The sequence below is a fragment of the Homarus americanus genome, unplaced genomic scaffold (genome assembly GCF_018991925.1).
Source record: "Homarus americanus isolate GMGI-L3 unplaced genomic scaffold, GMGI_Hamer_2.0 scaffold23617, whole genome shotgun sequence".
In the NCBI taxonomy this organism is placed as follows: Eukaryota; Metazoa; Arthropoda; class Malacostraca; order Decapoda; family Nephropidae; genus Homarus; species Homarus americanus.
Window position 1 is genome coordinate 2,316,994 of NW_024720711.1, and position 24,573 is coordinate 2,341,566.

A 24,573-nucleotide genomic window follows, 5' to 3' on the forward strand; every position below is an offset into this window, starting at 1 on the left:
CTGAAGATAAAACAATACACTGAACTGGTTGACTGAAGATAAAACAATACACTGAACTGGTTGACTGAAGATAAAACAATACACTGAACTGGTTGACTGAAGATAAAACACAAATACGACCTCTAGTATTAAAAGTGACTTTGAACCAGACCATTTTGAGGATTATTTACCTGTTTTATAATGGTGTTTGGTTTGTGTTTTGAATATTCTAATTTATATCGGAGTTTGTAAGCCGTTTGGATGGACAGGAGATGTGTTTTCCTTAGGTAGTGTACGTACTGGTGGAGGTGGGGTGTTCTTACGTCTGGCAGGTCGGTACAGGGTGTTGACGGTGAGGGAAATGTTATCGTACGGTATAGTTTCTGGCACTCCCCCCTCCCCCCTACAGGCCACCACCTCAAGCGATGAATCTCCGTGCTAAATTTCGGCAATATCTTCAAAACAGTAGCCATGCATAATGAACAGACAAACAAACAAACAGACAAACACTATGATATACTTATATACAGAAGTGAAAATATATGCATTCACACACACACACACACACACACACACACACACACACACACACTCCCTTTTTTGTCTTATCCTTCACTTCCTTTTCTTTTTCTTCTCCACCTCCTCCTCCTCTTCCCTTTGCCTTTCTCCACGGTCTCCACCTTTTCTACTTACTCTCCTTATTCTCCTACTTCTCTTCCTCCCTTTCTTCATTTTCTTCCCTTTCTCCTCCTTCTCCAACTTTTTTTATTTATTCTCCTCCTCCTCTTCTTCCTCCTCCTACCAGAATTATGGCCGCAGTGGGTAAGTGAGCGTGGCTAAGGTCTGTCTTCCTGCAGGAAAATTAAGAATGCGTGTTTCCCGGGTCTGGCGGAGGGAAAATGTGTCCTAGGAACCTTACCACAACACAGATTTATAAAGGCTCGTAAGGTGAAATATTCCTCATAAATGAAGATGTAAAACTGTACCTAATGAGTTGACCTAAGATACGAAAATAACATTCAAGAGTAACATTAACTAGAATGGTTTTGTTAATAGTGCCATTATTACACTGAGACTCTACCTTAACTGGACACGTTCGCTTAGTACCAGTTAGGAGACAAAATTACACTGAGACTCTACCTTAACTAGATACGTTTGCTTAATGCCAAGGAAGATTTATTTAAAGTAGAAAATTGCAAAAGATTGTCCATATAATTTTTGTCTCCTAACTGGTGCTAAGTGAACGTATATCGTTAAATATTTTAGTAAATCATGAATCGGCTGAGGATTAACCACTATAGCGCTAACTTAACCTAACCTAACCCCCAGGTAGTGTCGAGTTGTTTAATCATCAGGTGAAATGAACTGGGGTGTCTAGTCTTCAAGTGATCCATAACTTTATCCATCAGAGAGCCAGATATACACAAACCCATGGCGAGAAGCAGCCGGATAGGAGTCAAGGGAGGAAGAGAGTTGCCGGATGTGGCTGAGTCTGGCCTGAAAAGTTTGGGCCAGATGAGGAATTTTTTATCTTAACAGCCCTCTGACTCATACATACATACATACATACATACATACATACATACATACATGCATACATACATACATACATACATGCATACATACATACATACATACATACATACATACATACATGCATACATACATACATACATAGGGCATCACCGAGGTTGTTCATCTCACCTGTACTAATATACACAGCAATACAGATGACGCCTGGTAATGGAAATCAATTCTTGTGTTACGTGTGTGTGTGTGTGTGTGTACAGAGAAGTCATAGGCGTTTTAATCCCTTATAAAGTGACTTAGAAATTATAGGCGGTTTAATCCTTTATAAAGATGTTCAAAGAAATTATAGGCTCTTTAATCCTTTATAGAGAGGTTCAGAGAAGTTATAGGCGTTGTGAACTTCAATAAAGGAGTTTAAGAGAATCTAAAAGCTAAATAAACAGTTTGGGAACAATAACGGGGAGTTTTAACAGCTAGATAAACATGTTTCTGAGTTATATAACCCCTGGGGCGCTTATTTCTTTATCTGGGAGGGGAGGGGTGTGTGGGGGAAGGAGGGTTGGGGGAGTAGGGGTTGGGAGTGGATGTACCGTGTAGGGGGGTGGATAATGTTAGGTTTTCGGGTTATAACTCAGAGGCTCAAAGACACCCAAGTCGATACGCCCACAATAACATGGATGACGCGGGGAGGGGGAGTGAAGGAGGGGGGAGGGGTTATGGAAGGGGGGGAGTGGAGGAGGGGAGGGAAGGGAAGGGAGAAGTAGTCCACCCCTCCACCTTGACGGGTATTGGAAACTCATATATAATTTCCTTTCTTTTTTAGAGAGGGTAAATATTACCTCCTTCTTCTTCTTCTTCTTCTTCTTCTTCTTCTTCGTCATTACACGGCTGGAGAAGAGAGGCAATAACAAGTGGAAAAAAGTGATAGTAAAGTGCCCAGACAAGTGGAAAAAGTGACAGTAAAGTGCTAAGACAAGTATAGAAAGTGACTGTAAAGTGACATGTGCTAAAACAACTAGGACAGACAGCTACACTTATTGATTGTGTTATTCTAAACCGCTGTATAAAACCAGGCTAACAAGTATAATTTCTGGGGTTTTTTCGTGTGTTTTTTATGAAGAGTTAAGCCTCTTTTACGGTATTATAGGTCGTAGGCGGGATTCTCAATAACGTTCCAATAATATCCTCGGTGAAAAAAATATAGCATCTGGATTCTTTATTATTAGTATTATTATTATGATTATGATTATTATTATTGTTGTTATCATTATTATTATTACTGTTGTTGTTATATAAGTGAAATGAAAACTTTTTGACGATGCTATTTTGTTTACTCATCTTTAAGAGCATTACACTACACGAGTAGGATTAACACCGAAGTTCCAATAATAACCATCTATGAATTGTTGTTGATAAAGAAGACCCAATTAATGGGATATTTTTCCAACCCCTACCAAGGTCTTGTAATAGATGAAGAAACATTAATAAACATTGTCTTGATTCCTTATTATTCTATCTAATGCTTAATTCAATTTCTATTTTCTATTTCAGGTACGTGATGAAGGTGCCTAGGAGTAGACGTCTGTGTGTAAGTACTGTACTGGAGTCTGTCAACCAATCAAGATGCTAGTTCAAGGTTTGGGGGTAGTAGTAGTAGTAGTAGTAGTAGTAGTAGTAGTACAGTATTTACACCTTAATAAAATAGTTCAGTTATTCAATTATTAATGTAATCTCTTAAGCCAGTCCGCCCCTCTGTCGAGTTCCAATAATTTTTTCGGGTATAAAATCTCATCCGAATTAATGGAAATTTGATTAAACTGGAAGCCATATAAACTTTTTTTTGTCATTGGAGTTGTGTAAACCCTAAATTGCACCACGAACATAATTTATTATTTTGAAAATGATAACAACAATAATAATAATAATAATAATAATAATAATAATAATAATAATAATAATAATAATAATAATAACAGTTAAACGTTGGGTCGGGCCTCACCATTTGGCTGGGCACAAGGTCACCTCAGTTAGATTAACTTTACCCCATGTGTTGTTACATACATACATACATACATACATACATACATACATACATACATACATACCTCTCAACAGTCCTTATATACGCGGGCTTCAATATACAAAATATCTCACCAGTCAGTAATCGAACCAGGGACCTCTGCATATGAATGGGGTGCCATGGTAGATCCTGTTCACACTCTGAGATCCCGGGTTCGATTCCTGTCAAGTAAAGTATTGCTTATCCATACATACATACATACATACATAGCTTTATAAGTCACACGTCGATAATAGAGGGACTGAGGAAGAAAGAGTAAATGAGAAAACGATAATGAGATAGAGAGAGAGAATTAAAAAGACACAGACAGAGAAAATGAAGAAAGAAAGGTAGAAAAAGAAAAATCGGTGGAGAAAGAGACAGACAGACAGACACACAGACAGACAGACAGACAGAGGATATATCAGCTTCATCGGACTCGTCAGCATTTTATATTTTAGCATCACCGAAAGACAACAGTCAGTGGGAGTCAGCAAGAATCGGAGTCAGTGGGAGTCAGAGAGAGTCAAAGGGAGTCAGGGAGAGTCAGTTGGGGTCAGAGAGTTGAGAAGAAACAGAGAGAGTCAGCTAGAGTCACAGAGAGTCGGTGGGAGTCAGCAAGAGCAGAGTCAGTGGGAATCAGAGGGAGTCGAGTAACACCGAGGTCTCTCTGCCTGTTGCCTCACTCTTCGGACAAGTGGTGTGGGATGTTATATTGAAATTCCAACTCAATAATTATTACTCCTGTCTCTCTCACTTTCACTTTGTCTCTAACTTCTCTTTGTTCCTCGCTTCTCTCTGTATCTAAGTGCTCTCTGTATCTTAGTTTTCTCTCTCTCTGTTTCTCAATTCTCTGTGTCTCACTTATCTGTCTTTTACTTCTCTCTGTCTCTCACTTCTGTATTTCACTTCTCTGTCTCTCAGTTCTCTCTGTTTCTCACTTTTCTGTCTCTGACCTCTCTGTATCTTAGTTCTTTCTGTCTCTCACTTATCTGTCTTTTAGTTACTCTCTCCGTCTCTCACATCTCTCTGTTTCTTAATTCTCTTTTCTTTCTCTCTCTCACATTTGTCTCTGACTTCTGTCTCTCACTTATGTCTCTCATTTATCTCTATCTCTCACTTCTCTCGTTCAGTGTCTTGTAAATAACGTGTTTATCATGATGGTGTGGTCATCATTATTCTCGGCAAGAGGAACCTGACAATCTGATTTAACTTACCATAATGTCATGTTAACTAACCTAACCTAACCAAACACAAACCTAACCTAACCAAACACTTCTTTTATATATCACCCAAGACCTCCTTAACATATATTAAACACAAGACAATAAACATATTCTTTCTATGTTTATATGAAGACTAAAATACGTTCTCAGCAGCTGACTGGTGCAGTGCGGACCTCCTGTTGTACAATCCTGCTTTAATCCGGCCAATATACAAAGACCCACCACAGTAGCTGATAAGGTCTGTCTCTCTTATTGGTGGTGGGAGAGAAGAGTAGGGATTTTTAGGTGGTTCTCCTCTGTGTGTGGGTACTGGTGGTCCTCCTCTGTGTGTGGGTACTGGTGGTCGTCCCCTCTGTGTGTGGGTACTGGTGGTCGTCCCTTGTGTGTGGGTACTGGGGGTCCTCCTGTGTGTGGGTACTGGTGGTCCTCCTGTGTGTGGGTACTGGGGTCCTCCCTCTGTGTGTGGGTACTGGGGTCCTCCTCGGTGTGGTACTGGTGGTCCTCCTCCGTGTGGGTACTGGTGGCCTCCTGTGTGTGGGTACTGGTGGTCCTCCTCTGTGTGTGGGACGGTCCTCCCTGTGTGGGTACTGGTGGTCCCTCTGTGTGTGGGTACTGGTGGTCCTCCTCTGTGTGTGGGTACGAGTCCCGGTGTGGGTACTGGTGGTCGTCCTCTGTGTGTGGGTACTGGTGGTCGTCCTTTGTGTGTGGGTACTGGTGGTCGTCCTCTGTGTGTGGGTACTGGTGGTCGTCCCTGTGGGGTAATTGGTGATCGTCCTCTGTGTGTGGGTACTGGTGGTCGTCCTCTGTGTGTGGGTACTGGTGGTCGTCCTCTGTGTGTGTGGGTACTGGTCCTCCTCTGTGTGTGGGCACTGGTGGTCCTCTGTGTGTGGGTACTGGTGGTCCTCCTCTGTGTGGGAGGTCCTCCTCTGTGTGGGCACTGGTGGTCCCTCTGTGTGTGGGTACTGGGGGTCCTCTGTGTGTGGGCACTGGTGGTCCCCCTGTGTGGAGGGGTCCTCTGTGTGGGTACTGGTGGTCGTCCCTGTGTGGTACTGGTGGTCGTCCCTTGTGTGGGTACTGGTGGTCGTCCTCTGTGTGTGGGCACTGGTGGGTCCGGGGTACTGGTGATCGTCCTCTGTGTGTGGGTACTGGTGGTCGTCCCTGGTGGGTACTGGTGGTCGTCCTCTGTGTGTGGGTACTGGTGGCGTCCTGTGTGTGGGTACTGGTGGTCCTCCTCTGTGTGTGGGTACTGGTGGTCGTCCGGTGGGACTGGTGGTCCTGTGTGTGTGGGTACTGGTGGTCGTCCTCTGTGTGTGGGTACTGGTGGTCCTCTGTGTGTGGGTACTGGTGGTCGTCCTCTGTGTGGGTACTGGTGGTCATCCTCTGTGTGGTGCGGTGGTCGGTCCTCTGTGTGTGGGTACTGGTCGTCCTCTGTGTGTGGGTACTGGTGGTCGTCCTCTGTGTGTGGGGTACTGGTGGTCGTCCCTGTGTGTGGGACTGTGGTCGTCCTCTGTGTGTGGGTACTGGTGGTCGTCCTCTGTGTGGGGTACTGGTGGTCGTCCTCTTTGTGTGTGGGTACTGTGGTCGTCCTCTGTGTGTGGTACTGGTGGTCGTCCTTGTGTGGGATGGCTGATTGTCTGTGTGGGTATTGGTGGTCGTCCTCTGTGTGTGGGTATTGGTGGTCGTCCTCTGTGTGGTACTGGGCGTCCTCTGTGTGTGTGGGTACTGGTGGTCGTCCTCTGTGTGTGGGCTGGAGGTCGTCCTCTGTGTGTGGGTACTGGTGGTCGTCCTCTGTGGTACTGGTGGTCGTCCTCTGTGTATGGGTACTGGTGGTCGTCCCTTGTGTGTGGGTACTGTGGTCGTCCTCTGTGTGTGGGTACTGGTATCGTCCTTGTGTGTGTATTGCTTGCTGATTGTCTTGTGGGTACTGGTGGTCGTCCTGTATTGTGGTTATAGATGGGTCGTCTTGTAGTGGTGGTTATGGATGGTCGTCTTGTAGTGGTGGTTATGGATGGTCGTCTTGTAGTGGTGGTTGGATGGTCGTCTTGTAGTGGTTATGGCTGGTCGTCTTTAGTGGTAAGTGGTGGTTATGGATGGTCGTCTTGTAGTAGTGGTTATGGATGGTCGTCTTGTAGTAGTGTTATGGATGGTCGTCTTGTAGTGGTGGTTATGGATGGTCGTCTTGTAGTAGTGGTTATGGATGGTCGTCTTGTAGTGGTGGTTGGCGGTCGTCTTGTAGTGGTGGTTATGGATGGTCGTCTTGTAGTAGTGGTTATGGATGGTCGTCTTGTAGTAGTGGTTATGGTTGGTCGTCTGTAGTGGTGGTTATGGATGGTCGTCTGTAGTAGTGGTTATGGATGGTCTGTAGTGGTGGTGGATGGTCTTTGTAGTGGTGGTTATGGCTGGTCGTTAGTAGTGTTGGTGATGGTCGTCTGGTAGTGGTTATGGATGGTCGTCTTTGTAGTGGTTATGGATGGTCGTCTTGTAGTGGTGGTTATGGATGGTCGTCTTGTAGTGGTATTCTTAGATGGTTGTCTTTTATTTGGTTAGGTTATGCTAGCGTTAGGTTAGGTTAGGTTACGTTAACTTTTGGTTATGTTAGATTAGTTAGATTAGTGTTAGGTTAGCTTAACGTTAAGGTGATTATCTTTAGGTGAAATAATCTAGGGTGTCTAATTTTCAGGTAAAATAATTTGGGATGGCTAATCTTCAGGTAATCCGATAATTGCTTAATTTTCCTCATCAAAGATACAGAAACAGGAACAAATATTATGTTTCTCAATAATTGCTACTTTGATCGTCTCTATTTGATGCACTTTGAGGGTTAAGGTTAAGTTAATTGGATTGTTAAACTATTGATATAGGTTAAAGTTAGATTGGGTTAGGTTAGGTGTTAGGTTAAATTTATGTTTTTGGTTGTTTAGGTTAGGTTAGGTTGTTAGGTTAACATTAGATTGAGTTAGGTTATGTTAAGTTGGGTTAGGTTAGGTTTGGTTAGGTTAACATTAGATTGAGTTAGGTTATGTTGTTGGGTTGCTAGGTTAAAGCTAGTTTGGGAAGGGAAATAATTAAATAATAAACATCCAAATGAAAACAAACACACACAAACAACAAGCAAACTAAACACACAAAACTTCAATAACCAAAAATTAACACAACACACACACACAAACAAACTAAAACATGAAATAAGTCAAATACACAACTAATCAACAACCATACAACAAATAAACTGCACAAACACAAAACAATGATGTGAAGGAACCACAACAAGTAGGTAAACAAACAAACAAACACATTAGCCTGACACCACATGAGTCAGCTGGTCTCCTCTTAATTAGCCAGGTAGGTGTGACGTCAGATTCCCAGATGCTTGTACAGGTGATTAGTCGTCGTGTGTGAAGGTTTGACAATGCCTACCTGTCTGGGTGGTGTTTTTTAAGCTAATATAAAAAAAATAGTCTCCTGGAAATTAGCCATCGCAACTTATTTCACCTCAAGATTAATCAACCTAACCTAACCTAGATTAGACTAAGTTAGTTTAATTTTGTCTAATACCGTATAACCTAACTTAACCTTAATAGCCTAACATAAACTTAACGCTAACCTAACCTAAACTTACAAACTTTAACTAAACCTAATCTAACCTAACCTAACCTAACCTAACCTAACCTAAACTTACAAACTTTAACTAAACCTAATCTAACCTAACCTAATCTAACCTAGTAACCTAACATCACCTTACGTAACTTAATCTAACCTAAACTTAAAATTTAACCCAACCTAACCTAACCTAACCTAACCTAACCTAACCTAACCTTCACTAGATACGTTCACTGAATACCAGGTAGGACACAATTACCATACAAAATCTCACGGCACCTGTATGCTGTCTGACACAACCAACACTTCCGACACTTTGTGAGTTTACTGACACAAAGGTTAGAATCTCCGACACACACTGGAGAGGAATTAGACAGCCTGAGTGTTTGATAAGATGGAAATTGAGTGAAGGAGGAGATGAGGGTGGAGGAGGGAAGGTGGTGGTAGTGGAGGAGAAGGAGCAATAGAAGGAGGAAGAGAGGAAGGAGGACGAGAGGAAGGAGGACGAGAGGAAGGAGGACGAGAGGAAGGAGGACGAGAGGAAGGAGGAGGAGGTATGTTTGATATCCTGTTGCAACATTCAATGGTTTCTCCTTTGTTGATGTCTGCCTTGGAGGAGGAGGAGGAAGAGGGAAGGAAGAAGAAGAAGGAGGAAGAGAGGAGAGGTAGGAGATCTTCATTTACAGAGGCACAATCTTCCTCTCAAGAGTTCACTGGTGGCTCATTATTGGGATATCTTACGGTTCTACCACCACCACCACCACTACTACCACCACTACTACCACCACTACCACCTCCACCATCCTCACCACCACCATCACCACTACTACCACCACTACCACCTCCACCATCCTCACCACCACCATCACCACTACTACCATCAGTCTATCACCACCACCACTACCACCATTACTACCAACACTACCACCATCCTCACCACCACCACTACTACCATCAGTCTATCACCACCACCACTACCACCATTACTACCAACACTACCACCATCCTCACCACCACCACTACTACCATCAGTCTATCACCACCACCACTACCACCATTACTACCAACACTACCACCATCCTCACCACCACCACTACTACCATCAGTTTATCACCACCACCACCACCACCACCACCGCCTTAATTCACCCACACATGTTAACGATGGGACGGCAGCGCAAATATGATGGGCTGATGCCTTGGGGGAATAGCCAGAGAGAGAGAGAGAGAGGAGAGAGAGAGAGAGAGAGAGAGAGAGAGAGAGAGAGAGAGAGAGAGAGAGAGAGAGAGAGAGAGAGAGAGAGAGAGAGAGTTTATCAAGAATTGGCCCTAAGAGGTGAGAGAACAATGCATAGGTTTACATTCTTCTTCTTCTTCTTCTTCTTGTTCTTCTTGTTTCTTCTTCTTCTTCTTCTTCTTCTTCTTCTATATTATACCTGCTTTGTCTGTGTGTCTGTTTAATCTACCCTGACACCCATCTCCCACCCCCACCTCCCCTCCCCATCTTCAACCCTCCCCACATCCAACCTCCCTCCTACCTCCAACCTCCCTCCTACCTCCAACCTCCTCCCCACCTCCAACCTCCCTTCCCACCTCCCCAATTTCAAAGACCACGAATAAGTTTAATAATTCGTACTTTTGGTAATCAGGAGGAGGTTGTAATCAGGAGGTAATTTGGTTGTAATCAGGAGGTAATTTGTTGTAATCTGGAGGTTTTTGTTGTAATCAGAGGTATTGTTGTAATCAGGAGGTTTTTTGGTTGTAATCTGGAGGTTTTAGGTTGTAATCAGGAGGTAATTTGTTGTAATCAGGAAGTAATTTGGTTGTAATCTGGAGGTTTTTGGTTGTAATCAGGAGGTAATTTTGTAATCTGAGGTTTTTTGGTTGTAATCAGGAGGTAATTTGTTGTAATCCGGAGGTTTTTTGTTGTAATCAGGATAATTTGGTTATAATCGGATATTTATTAATATTTTCTGTCTGTGTCTCTGTCTTATGTACATCAAAGTCAAGCTTGTAGCTCATAGGACAAGCTCACAGGTCAAGCTCACAGGTCAAGCTCACAGGCCAAGCTCAGGTCAAGCTCACAGGTCAAGCTCACAGGTCAATCTCACAGGTCAGGCCCACAGGCCAAGCTCACAGGTCAAGCTCAGGACAAGCTCACAGGTCAAGCTCAGGACAAGCTCACAGGTCAAGCTTTATATATTATATTTTAATCCTGTGTCATAAGTTTTTCACACATTTATATATTTATTTATTTATTTATTTGTTTATTTAGTTCTTATCATTGGCCACATTTATCAACTCCCATATCAATAGTTGTGGCCAACCACTGTAAACATTAAACAGCTGTAAAAAAACTGTATAAATGAACACATAAAGAAAAATAATATAACATGTATATTGAAATATGGAGAAGTTCATACGTGTGTGTGTGGTTTGTAGCGCGCGCGCGTATACATTAGGGACATAATATTCTCTCTCTCTGTACACCAATACACCTCATAACACGTGTGTGTGTGTTTATCTGGACATACACATATCTCCACCAAATAAACCCTCATAACACGTGTGTGTGTGTGTGTGTGTGTGTGTGTGTGTGTGTGTGTGTGTGTGTGTGTGTGTGTGTGTGTGTGTGCGCGCGCACACACACACACACACACACACACATGGGCGTCAGCTGGGGGTACAAGGTGTCGCGGACCCCTGTATTGATTGCTGGGTCACCGCCACCACTGTCCCTGCCCCGCCCTGTTATACTCTGCCCCGCCCTGTTATACTCTCTGCCTCCCGTTATACCTGTCCTCGCCCTGTTATACTCTGCCCCGCCCTGTTATAATCTGCCCTGCCTCGTTATACTCTTCCCGCCCCTGTTATACTCTGTCCTGCCCCGTTATACTCTGCCCCGCCCTTATACTCTGCCCCGCCCTGTTATACTCTGCCCTGCCTCGTTATACTCTGTCCTGCCCCGTTATACTCTGCCCCGCCTCGTTATACTCTGCCCTGCCCTGTTATAACTCTGTCCGCCCTGTTATACTCTGTCCCGCCCTTACTCTGTCCCGCCCTGTTATACTCTGCCCCGCCTCATACTCTGCCCCGCCCTGTTATACTCTGTCCCGCCCCTGTTATACTCTGTCCTGCCCTGTTATACCTGCCCGCCTCGTTATACTCTGCCCCCGCCCTGTTATACTCTGTCCCGCCCTGTTATACCTGTCCTGCCCTGTTATACTCTGCCCCACTGTCTGATCATTCTAAACATATTTGTATACGGCACTAATCTTTCCGTCCAACATTAATATTCCTGTCACAATATTAAGTTAGTTTATGTTAAGTTAATCTCGGTTAAATGTAGGTCAGCAGCTCACATCGGGGCCTGAGGGGCGAAAATATAATAATAATAATAATAATAATAATAATAATAATAATAATAATAATAATAATAATAATAATAATAATAATAATAATAATAATAATAATAAAATATAAAATAACCATAAATAGATAAAAATAAAACAAATCAATAGTGTTGTGTTGTCAAAGTAAGAGTAACAATTGAGACCCTGCAATTGTGTGTAAATGAGACAGATGAGCAACCTGGAATTTGGTCATATATGGCAGCAGGGTCTACCATTAGACTTCACATTATGCTTCCAATATCTTCCCAGGCGGTAGTTTTTTCCTGTTTGATAGCTGCCTACTGCCTGCAAGTTAGTTAAGTTTGTTTAAATTACCCTAGGCAAAGCTTGGTTAAGTTATTTTAAGTTAAGTTAGATGAGCCGAAGTTAACTTACGTTAACACATTATATCATTAGATCGAATCCAATTAAACTGAATATAAATTAAAATTACAAAACAATAACCACATTCAATAACAACAACTCAAAACATTTCTTTATTTTCCTCATCAAAGCTTCCATTCAACCCCCCGGGCCCCCCTCCTGACCCCCTTCACCCCCTCCCGAAAACCCCCAAATAAAAATAAAAATAAGATAAAATAAAATAACCCTCTTACGGTAGTGGCGACTTCCATTATAAGATTACCTTGAGACAGCGGCTGGCGTGTTACCTGGCCACAGAGCTACTTGGTCTAAAATATTCATCTCATTGAATGTTCCGGAGCTCTGGGCGTCGCTAAGTGCTGTGGTCACCTGTGTGTGTGTGTGTGTGTGTGTGTGTGTGTGTGTGTGTGTGTGGTATTTTCAACCGAGGGCCGAGTTTGTGTGTACCGAAGAGCCGGGTGTACAGTACAGTAGCATCCGTCTGTGTATACGTGAGCCGGTTTTTTGTCTGTCTGTCATAGAGCCGGCTATGTACTGCCGTACTTTGAGCAATAAAGCCAACTGTGTGTCCCAGAGAGCCGGCTGAGTCGTTTTGTGAACAGTAGTTAATGTTGATGGTAAGATAATGACAATAACAACAACAACAATAATTATAACAACAACTAACCACCATTTATACATTTCTCTCATAATTCCATCACCAACCACAACCACAATTTTAATAACTATCATAACAACCAACACAACTACACAACACCCAGATTATTCAACACACATCACCTTACCTGTCCCAGATTACAGATAATGACCAATTAACGAGGTGACAGGGTACAAAAAAAAGAGGTGCCAACTAGTGCCATTGTTACGTGGATCTGTAGTTACTGGTATCATTATAAGGAGTGTGTGCCTATTGTTGACTTCTAAACGGGGGATAGTAATTGGGATGGATTAAACGGCTAATACTCTGTTGGTGAACGGAGTGTTAGAATGAGGATGGTATAAGCTGTGAGGTGTATAGCGGCTGTTTTGGTGTGCTGATTCTGTACTGGTTTAAACGGTAGATGTTTATCAGGTGCGTATGGATTGTGGTAGTAGTGCTAATGGTAGTAGTCGTGTTGGTGGTAGTAGTAGTAGTAGTAGTAGTAGTAAGATAATTAGTTTCCTCTTCCACGCTAATACTCTCACCCAATGCCAACACAACGTCGTCTCAGAAGCAGAAGTGTGGGTCGTTGTGCGTTGATAGCTTTGTGCGTTCATAACTGTGTGCATTAATAGTTTTGTGCGTTCATAACTGTATGCGTTGATAGCTGTGTGCATTGATAGCTGTGTGCGCTCAGAATTAACCGATATCATGTCATAATTTAGTATTGTGTTTTTATTATTATTATTATTATTATTATTATTATCCAACTGAAACAAGAATATATTTTTTTGTGTAGATAAAGAAAAATCCCCACCAATCGCACCCAAACCTTAATGCCTAAGCACCCCAAATTCCCCTACCACCCCTACCCCCCAATCCCAGAACACCTACTACAATCCCCAACTTCCCCATCAATCTCCAACAATCCCCCCTTCCTCCCCCTCGGTAAAACGTCATGCAAAACAGTTTCTTTCTACGTCCGGAGTTCAAAGGCTTCATCGCGTGAGAGCAATTTATCTATTAAACTGACGTTCCCTAGTGCCTCTCGTTACTCACTGGTGCCTCTCGTTACTCACTGGTGCCTCTCGTTACTCACTGGTGCTTCTTGTCACTCACTGGTGCCTCTCGTCACTCACTGGGGCCTCTCGTCACTCACTGGGGCTTCTCGTCACTCACTGGTGTTTCTCGTTACTAACTGGTGCTTCTCGTCACTCACTGGTGCCTCTCGTCACTCACTGGTGCCTCTTCTCACTCACTGGTGCCTTTCGTCACTCACTGTTCAAGTTTCTCTTCTCTGTTCATCATGTTCTCCACTGCCTGTTCTTCCTTAATAATTCATATTCTGTGTTCTTAATGTTATTTTATTTTGCTTCTTCTGTCATGTTTTTTGTTCTTCTTGGTATTACTGTAAGTTCTCTCTTCCTATTTATTCTTCATGTTCTTTACCTCCTGTTCCTCCTTTATATCCCCTGTTCTTCTTGGTATTACTCTGTGTTCTCCCTTCCTCTTTGTTCTTCATATTCTTCACTTCCTGTTCACCTTATTTATATATTCACTCACATTTTCACCCCCCTAACCCCTCCACCCCCCCCCCTCCTCAACACTTACCTTAACCTTTAATATATTTCAACATTTATGCAATCAATACCTCCTTACACCACCTTGTTGACACTGGCAGTCCCTGTTTGTCCCCCCCGTGAAGAAAGTGTTTTGTAATATCCACACTCTCTCTTCCTGGAATTACACCGTCCTAATGGCTTGTTGCTTTCTAAAAACTACAAGCACATACTCGTATTATAATTTTATATTTTACAACCTAGCTTATACTCGGTAAGGTTTTATTATTATTATATTTCACGTACTCAATAAACTTACTATTTTTTTCAGGCCTGGATGTACTCAGTATTTTTATTATGTTCCATGTACTCGATAAATGTTCTATTTTTTCAGGCTTAGTTGTACTCAGTATTTCTATTTCATTGTTAGTATGTACTCAGTAACTTTTATATTTGTTGTATACACTTTGTAAACTTTCTATTGTAGCTCATTTGTACTCAGTCACTTTTTGTTATGTAGTTATCTGTATTCCACCATTTTATTTTATTTTAGTCGTATATAATATCGTAATAATTTATGGATACTTACTTTTCATAACTCTCTCTTGTGTGTATTTACCTAAGAACATGATTACATAACTTTAACTGGTGGTTTTAGCTGTAATATACTTAGATAACCCTGTCTGTTTGTCTGTCTGTCTGGTTTTTTTTTTGGGTCTGTCTTTCTGCCTGTCTGTCTGTCTGTCGTCTATCTGTCTTTTTTTGTCGGTCTGTCTGCAGATAATAACAATAGACAATAAACAAAATCATTAATAATAATCATGACAATAATAGAGCAGAAGGTGCCCCCCCTTGGTGGTCGACTCACTACACCATGACACCAAAAATAAAAATAAAATACAAATTCTGTGTTTTAGGCCTAATTATTTCAAGAGCCAATTTTTCTGCTTCTTTGGGTTAAAATAATATTTTTTTTCTACGGCCCTAAAAATTGAGGGCCAATTTTTAAGGCCCACAAAAAATTCTAGAGCCATTTTTTTTTCTATTTCTTCAAACAAAAAAAGGGCTAATTTTCTGTTTTTTCGGACCCCTAAAAGGTCAGGACTTTTTTTTTTTTATTATTCAGGTAAAATGTATTAATTAAAACATTCTTTCTTGGGTGTTCGAGAAAATATTATTAAGACCCTTTTGATCACTTAGTTTTGTTAGTTTTGTTTTTTTAATCTTCAGCCCCCCAAAAATAAGTAAAAATAACATATTATCTGGATCTTTGAGCCAAAAATTATCTATACGAAGATTTTTACTTATGTAAAGGCCAAAAATTTTCGATAAACTTTTTAGTAATAAGTCAAAACACACTAAGAACAACTTTTTCTTCTACGTCTTCGTGTAAGAAAATATTAATAATATATTTTCTGAGTTTTAAGTTAAGAAAAATATCTAGATAAACTTTCCTTTCTTGTCATCGCTTAAGAAAAATATGAAGAAAATTGGTTTTCTTTTTAAACTTCAGTAAAGAAAATATATAGACCTTTCTTGTCTTCTTCCCCCCCAAAAAACGTGTCAAGACAAACCCTTCTCTCTTGTCTTCGTTTTAGAAAATATCAAAAACCTTTACATTTCTCTAATCATCATCCTCCTCCAGCAAAAAAATAATCCCAAGAGCCTTTGTTTTTCTCACCGGGGATGTCTTGGCCAGCTGCAGGTAGCCACTAAAGCTGGTGGGGGGAAGAGAGGGAAAAAACAACAGCCACACTTTATCTAGGGAAGTATCCCCTCCAGGTATACACAACACGCTCAGCCTGACCGGGAGTAGTACACCGGGGCCCAGTCTAGCTCCTGCAATAACCGTACGGCCCGGCACCAACACGCTGAGGAGGTGCAGGGTAGATTGGGACGAGGATTATCTTAGTGGTTCAGTGAGTTAGTTAGTTAGTTAGTTAGTTAGTTAGTTAGTTAGTTAGTTAGTTAATTAGTTAGTAAGTTAGTTAGTTAGTTAGTTAGTTAGTTAATTAGTTAGTTAATTAGTTAGTCAATTAGTTAGTTAGTTAGTTAGTTAGTTAGTTAGTTAGGAGAGATATTAATAGGGCAATCACAAATTAAAATTTTTATTTGGAGTTTAGGTGTGTGTTCATAAATGCTGAAGAGTGACAGACACACAGACAGAGAGAGAAACGGAGAAGAGTGAGAATGAGAAAGAGGGTGAGAGAAAGAGATAAGAGAAAGATAGAGGTGAGCGAGAGAAAAAGAGACGAGAGAAGTGAGACAAAGAGAGCGAGTGAGTCAGAAAAGAGAGAAAGAGAAAGAGAGAGTCAGCATGTTAAATACGTCTTCCCATTTCGCTAAAAAATATCGTTTCTTGTAAAAATTTTGTCAAGAGGAAACAATTTGATGCTCTAAGAATTTCTGACCTTCCTTTCAAAACATGAGTACACACCTGCAGACAATCAGACATATGTTTAGTTCACCATCATACACACCTGTTTATGATGGTGTAAATTGTTCATTGTTCTTCACGTTGAAATTACGAGGAAAAGACGTGTTCAATCCAATGTTCTTCAGGGGAAAAATTATTAAGCAAAGACGTGTTCAATTCAGTGTTCTTCAGGGGAAAAAATTATCACGCAAAGACGTGTTCAATCCATTGTTCTTCAGGTAAAAATTCTCAGTAAAAGATTCGTTCAACATGACACACAATCATTTCCAATCTTTCCCCCCACTCTTTAAGACATCACAGACACATAAAGGGTCAGACATATATGCTGTAAAACTCACTAAATGATTAAAAGATTTCGAGGTAAAAAGAAATTGGTCTGTGGAAGTTTAGATACAATTTGAAGATTATCCTTGACACCTCCTTCTTACCTGTTCAGTCTGGTAATCATCTTACCTGTTTGGGAACGGAGTGTAGGATTTTTATTAAGTGTGACTGATTGGTTACCCCACCTCCCCCTCACCCCCTCCCCCTCACCCCCTGTCACCCTCATCCACCTCCTCTCCTAATAGGCCCCTGATCTAATTGGCTTTTTGCTTAATAGGTAACTCTTCTGATGGGTCCTACTTCTATTAGTTCCCGATTATCACATTTAGGAAGAGGTTAGGTTAGGTTAGAGTAGAGTAGGTTAGATTAGGTTAGATTAGATTAGGCTAACACAACACATCTATTACAACAGAGAGAATTAATAACAATGAATGATGCAGACGTGTTGCTGTGTTCAGGAAACTTTACCTAACAGAGCCAGAATGCCTAACAAGATTAAAGGGGAATTCTACCATAGATAAAACACATAGACGATAGAGAGTGTTCCCTGGCCAACCATTCGCTCCTCTAATTCAATTTCCTTTCTCTGTTGCAGGTGAGTTATGGAGCCGAGGCGGACGATGTGAGTACTGGCAGGTATATTAACAGTACTGGTAGGTGTGTTAACAGTACTGGCAGGTGTGTTAACAGTACTGGCACGTATATTAACAGTACTGGTAGGTGTATTAACAGTACTGGCAGGTATATTAACAGTACTGGCAGGTATATTAATAGTACTGGCAGGTATATTAACAGTACTGGTAGGTATATTGACAGTACTGGCAGGTATATTAACAGTACTGGCAGGTATATTAACAGTACTGGCAGGTATATTAACAGTACTGGTAGGTATATTAACAGTACTGTCAGGTATATTAACAGTACTGGTAGTAAGTATATTAACAGTACTGGTAGGTATATTGGATAGTACTGGCAGGTATATTAACAGTACTGGCAGGTATATTAACAGTACTGTCAGGTATATTAACAGTACTGGTAGGCATATTAACAGTACTGGTAGGTATATTAACAGTACTAAGGTATATTTAACAGTACTGGCAGGTATATTAACAGGACTGCAGGTATATTAACAGTACTGGCAGGTATATTAACAGTACTGTCAGGGTATATTAACAGTACTGGCAGGTATATTAACAGTACTGGCAGGGTATATTAACAGTACTGGTGTATATTAACAGTACTGGCAGGTATATTAACAGCACTGTCAGGCATATTAACAGTATTGGTAGGTATATTAACAGTACTGGTCAGGCTAGAGAGGTACAAATGGTGGGTCAGGGGAGAGGGTTGCCAATGGGCAGGTGAGTGGGTCATGGTGCTCATCCGACTCATACATTAAAAGCGTAAATGCCTGAATGGCCATAGATTTCGTCGGCAAGTTACATATAGTGACAGTATGAGTGTGTGGGGGAGAATTACCGATACAATACATCTGTTTATGGCAAGGCGTGGCAAGTCCTTGCACAAGTCAAAGGCCAGTCAGAATGGGCAGGTGGGGGGAGTCAAGGGGGGGGGGTCATGACCTCGATGTCCTCTGTTTAATTACAGGTGGTGGGGAGGCCAAGGGGGGTCATGACCTCGATGTCCTCTGCTTAATTACAGGTGGGTAGGTCAAGGGGGGTCATGACCTCGATGTCCTCTGCTTAATTACAGGTGGGTAGGTCAAGGGGGTCATGACCTCGATGTCCTCTGTTTAATTACAGGTGGGGAGGTCAAGGGGGGTCATGACCTCGATGTCCTCTGCTTAATTACAGTGGGTAGGTCAAGAGGGGCCGCACCTCGATGTCCTCTGCTTAATTACAGGTGGGGAGGTCAAGGGGGTCATGACCTCGATGTCCTCTGCTTAATTAAAAAGGTGTCCAGATGACGTCCCTGATGTAGTGTTTGTTGACAAAGGTCTCCTCGGGAATTATTGTTTGTTTGTTTATGTTTTAGTGTGTTTGTTTATTGTGTGTGCTTGTCTATTTGTTTATGTTTCATGTTTGTGTGAGTGTTATATTTTGTTTTTGTATGAGCTTAATTTTGTTTGTTTGTTTGTTTGTGTTTTATTTTTACTTCTTCTTAGAACGAAAAGAAACAACAAAGTATACAAAGAAAAAAACTGTGAAAATATGTGAAGTGTTGCTCAAGGACGCCACACACACACACACACACACACACACACACACACACACACACACACACACACACACACACACACACTCACACACACACACACACTCACACACACACACACACACACACACACACACACACACACAGAGACACACACACACACACAAGAGACACACACACACACACACACACACACACACACACACACACACACACTCCCACACACACACACACACACACACACACACAGAGACACACACACAAAGAGACACACACACACACACACCATAAGCCGCTGCTGTAATAAAACAGACTCATCCATCATGACCAACTATAATTGAATTGAACTGGTTCAATAGTGGTGATGGTGTGAGTGGTGGTGGTGGTGATGGTAGTGGTGATAGTGAGTAGTGATAGTGGTGGTGGTGGTGATGATGGTGGTGGTAGTGATGGTGGTAGTGGTGGTAATGGTGATGGTGGTAATGGTGATGGTGGTGAGTGGTGGTGGTAGTGGTGATGATGGTAGTGGTGGTGTTAGTGATGGTGGTAGTGGTGATGGTGGTAGTGGTGATGGTGGTAGTGGTGATGGTGTGGTTGTGGTGATGGTGGTGGTGGTGGTGGTAGTGGTGGTGGTGATGGTGTGGTAGTGGTGGTGGTAGAAATTTGATGGTGTGGTGAAGGTATTAGTGGTGGTAGTAATGGTGGTGGTGTAGTGGTAGGGATGTTAGGGTGGTAGTAGGGGTGATGGTGGTGGTGGTGTGGTGGTGTGGTGGTGATGGTGGGTGTGGTGGTGGTGGTGGTAGTAGTAATGGTGGTGATGGTGGTGGTTGATCAGCCTGGCGTGTTCTGTTCCTGGAAGCCTCTTTGTCTATTTAATTGTCCGCAGAAATGATATAGCAATCACCTCTTCCCCTCTCTTTGTCTGTTTGTTTGTTTGTTTGACCGCTCTCTACGGGAGGAACTATGAAGGGTAGAACATATATACAGTATATATATTTCAGATGATTATTCCCCTTACAGGTACCAAAGTTAAGTTCGAATATAAAGTTCACTGACGAAGTAAATCTGTCTGTCTGTCTGTCAGGATGATCATATTTGGCTTGAATATCCCCGTTGAAGATGCTAAGATCGGGTTCACATATGAAGCTCACCACCCTAAAACCTAACCTAACCTAACCTAACCTAACCTAACCTAACCTAACCTAACCTAACCTAACCTAACCTAACCTAACACATAGCTGAAAATGAAAGTGGAACCAACAACTAAAACACACACAGACACACACACACACACACACACACACACACACACACACACACACACAGTAATTGTTTTTGTCTGAGCTATACTGAACACTATCACAGTCTGAGGTGTGAGGAGAGTAAAGCCGCCAGGGATATGTTGCTATTGTTTTTGTTTAATTGTGTCTGTTATTGTTTTGGGTTTAAGGTCCTTTAGCTGTAAGGGTTGCTAACTATTCCTTACTGAGTCTTATAGGTGCTTCAACTACCAGGGCTATTAAGCACCGTTCACTAGGTCTTACCATCCTCAAACCTTAAAATTCAGTATAATTTTTGAGAGACAACAATCCTCAGTCACTCACACTTACCCTCACTGACTAACTATAATTCTTTCACTAAATAAACAAAATTTCCCGACCTTCCTAAAGTTTGAGTGACGTGTATAAAAAACGATATAATTAGCGTTTGATGAGTCAATATAGACTGTTGACATTAGTGAGTTAATGCAGTGCTATTTTTTTTTTTAAGAATTTAGATTTTTTTCTCGAATAATTTAACTTTTATCTCACCTGTGACGTGTGGCAGAGAAGAGAAGGATATTGTAATCACATTTGTCCCGTGTGTGTGTGTGTGTGTGTGTGTGTGTGTGTGTGTGTGTAGGTAGGTGTGTGTGTGTGTGTGTATGTGTGTGTGTGTGTGTGTGTGTGTGTGTGTGTGTGTGTGTGTGTGTGTGTGGTGGAAAGTTATAGCATGAGGAGAAGGAAATAAATGTGTGTACTTTATACTCAAGGTGTAGGGGTATGTACCTGTATTTACCTGTAACTATTAAACTAACTGCATTTACCTGTAGCTTCAACTGTATTTAACTAACTGTATTTACCTATAACTGTATAAAACTGTAAAACGGTTAATTTAAGGACACCTACGTTAAGGTAGATACTACACTTTAAGTTATCAGTGTAATTAATGAGTGCGGTGGCTGAGAGGCTACACCACTCACCTCCCGTCCTAAGGGTCACTGGTTCGCTCCCAAGCCCCCCCCCCCTTCCTCGTCCAACCACCTGTGAATATGTACTTAAATTTATAGTTGGGGAAGTGAAGGTTGGTTGAGTGCAGTGCCAACCACACATCCTCTTTGTGTACTGGGAAAAAAGGCTTAGTCCACAGTGGCCGTAATGAGACGTGTGGCTTACGGGTCTCATTTTTTACTCTCATAATATTTAATGGAGATATTGCATTTAAGGTTAGTTTAACACATTATGGGTTACTGCATTTAGGAGACTTACACACGCACGCACGGACACACACACACACACACACACACACACACACACACACACACACACACACACACACACACACACACACACACACACCATTGCTACACATTCCCAAACTAATATCAGTCCAAAAATACCCAACTGTATTACATTACCTTCAATAAAACGCAGCATCGTTATAGCCGACACGGTAGACAGGGGGTATAGCACTGTAGAGCCGACAAGATAGATAGTCAGGGAGTATAGCACTGTATAGCCGACAAGATAGATAGTCAGGGAGAATAGCACTGTATAGACAGGGAGTATAGCACTGTATAGCCGACAAGATAGATAGACAGGGAGTATAGCTTTGTATAGACAAGGAGTATAGCACTGTATAGCCAACACGATAGACAGGGAGTATAATTGAATAGCCGACAAGATAGACAGGGGGTATAGCATTGTATAGCCGACACGATACATAGACAGGGAGTATAGCACTGTATAGCCAACACGATAAACAATAAGTATAGCATTGTATCTTATTGGCAGTTCCAACTTGGTTTCAATGCAGTACGATGAGTTGGGACGAGATTTTAAGCAGAGAGAAGAGGTAAATAAACAGTGCTGCCAGGCGTATGACATTTTCATATATCATCCCTTAAATCCAACTACCCCTTTAATTATCAACCCCCCCAAGGAACATCACCCCACTTGCTAAATTTGAAGACAGGATCAATAATTAGTGAGTAGTATGTGTACAAAGTGACTGGACAGACAGACAGACAGTTGTAACACTATCATGCCCCTTGAAACGCAGGTCATACACTATATTGGTTATACACTTTTAGTCATGCACTCATTTTATTAATACACACTTGAATCATGCATCCTCATCCTCGTGTGTGTGTGTGTGTGTGTGTGTGTGTGTGTGTGTGTGTGTGTGTGTGTGTGTGTGTGTGTGTGTGTGTGTGTGTGTGTGTGTGCTTCTATGTATGTGACTGCCTTTCTGCTTAAGCTTGTCTGTCTGTGTATGTATGTATGTATGTATGTATGTATGTATGTATGTATGTATGTATCTCAGCATATAAACACCATTCCCACATCTGAAATAATCAGATTTTCTTTCCTCTGGTTAATGATAAGAGAATAAACTCCTCTCGTTAAACTATAGTCACAGTGCAATTTAAACTCCATCCTTACCCTGGTCCTTCGTGCCGTAGCATAAGTGAGGTAATTAAGATGCGTCCTCACACCTCCTCCTCCTCCAGCTCCTCTTCCTCCTCCAGCTCCTCTTCCTCCTCCAGCTCCTCCTCTTCCTCCAGCTCCTTCCTCCAGCTCCTCCTCCTCCAGCTCCTCTCCTCCTCCAGCTCCTCTTCCTCCTCCAGCCCTCTTCCTCCTCCAGCTCATCTTCCTCCTCCAGCTCCTCCTCCTCCTCCAGCTCCTCTTCCTCCTCCAGCCTCCTCCTCCAGCTCCTCCTCCTCCTCTTCCTCCTCCAGCCTCTCCTCCTCCAGCCTCCCTCCAGCTCCTGCCCCCCCCAAAAAAACCATCTTCCTAAACCGGAGGTCAGAGTTGTGTTGTTTCTTAAGATTCAGTTTAAGACGTAACTCAAAATGACATAACGTAACTCACACCGGTATAAGGTAACTCAGAGTGACATAAAGTGCCTCAGAATTATTATACTGTATAACGTAACTCAGTGACATGAGATAACTCAGATTGGCATAAGCCATAAGGTAACTCACAATGGCATAAAGTAACTCAGAAATATACAAGATAATTCAGTGACACCAGGTAACTCAGAGTGGCCTCAAGTAACTCAGAGTGACGATAAATTTTGAAAAACTTACTCAAAATATTTACTTTTTTCAATTAATTTATTTTTCTTTGATTTATTTATTTAGTTATATATTTATTTATTTATTTATTTGTTTGTTTATTCATTAAGTTCTTAATGTGGTAAGAAATATAAAGGTTTAATCCTCCTGGCCGTTTCCTTCTCTCTCTCTCTCTCTCTGTATATATATATATATATATATATATATATATATATATATATATATATATATATATATATATATATATATATATATATATATATATATATATATATATATATATATATATATATATAAATAAAACATTTAAATATATATGACTTTTGTTAAATATTAAAATATTCATGCAATGTGTAGCAGAAAAATAGTGTATCTAAAATGTGTTTTATTTGAGTATTCTTAATTTGATGTGTGTGTGTGTGTGTGTGTGTGTGTGTGTGTGTGTGTGTGTGTGTGTGTGTGTTTTAGGTCATCTTTGAATTTAAGCTCACCTCCATCATCATTCCTTTATCGTGTGTCAATTATCAAACTCGGTCGGTGATTGGCCAAGCTGTATCATAACTCGAGAGATGATTGGCCAAGCCTTATCATAACTGGACAGGTGATTGGTGCATCTAATCTTTTTTCTTAATCATATTGAGAGAGCTTAAAAAGTGATCAGCTAATCTGCATGTAAGCTGGGACGCGATTGGATGAAACGTAAAACCGAACGATGGGTGATTCGTCCCCTCGTGTGTGAGGAAGAGTGCTATTGGTCCGTCTCTATAAGCTGACCTGGAGTATGATTGGTCCGTTTTTCCCAAAGCCTGCGCTGACGTCACCACAATGTCTTAGTGAATAACTCTCTCTCTCTCTCTCTCTCTCTCTCTCTCTCTCTCTCTCTTCTCTCTCTCTCTCTCTCTCTCTCTCTGTTCGACTCTTCATATGAGC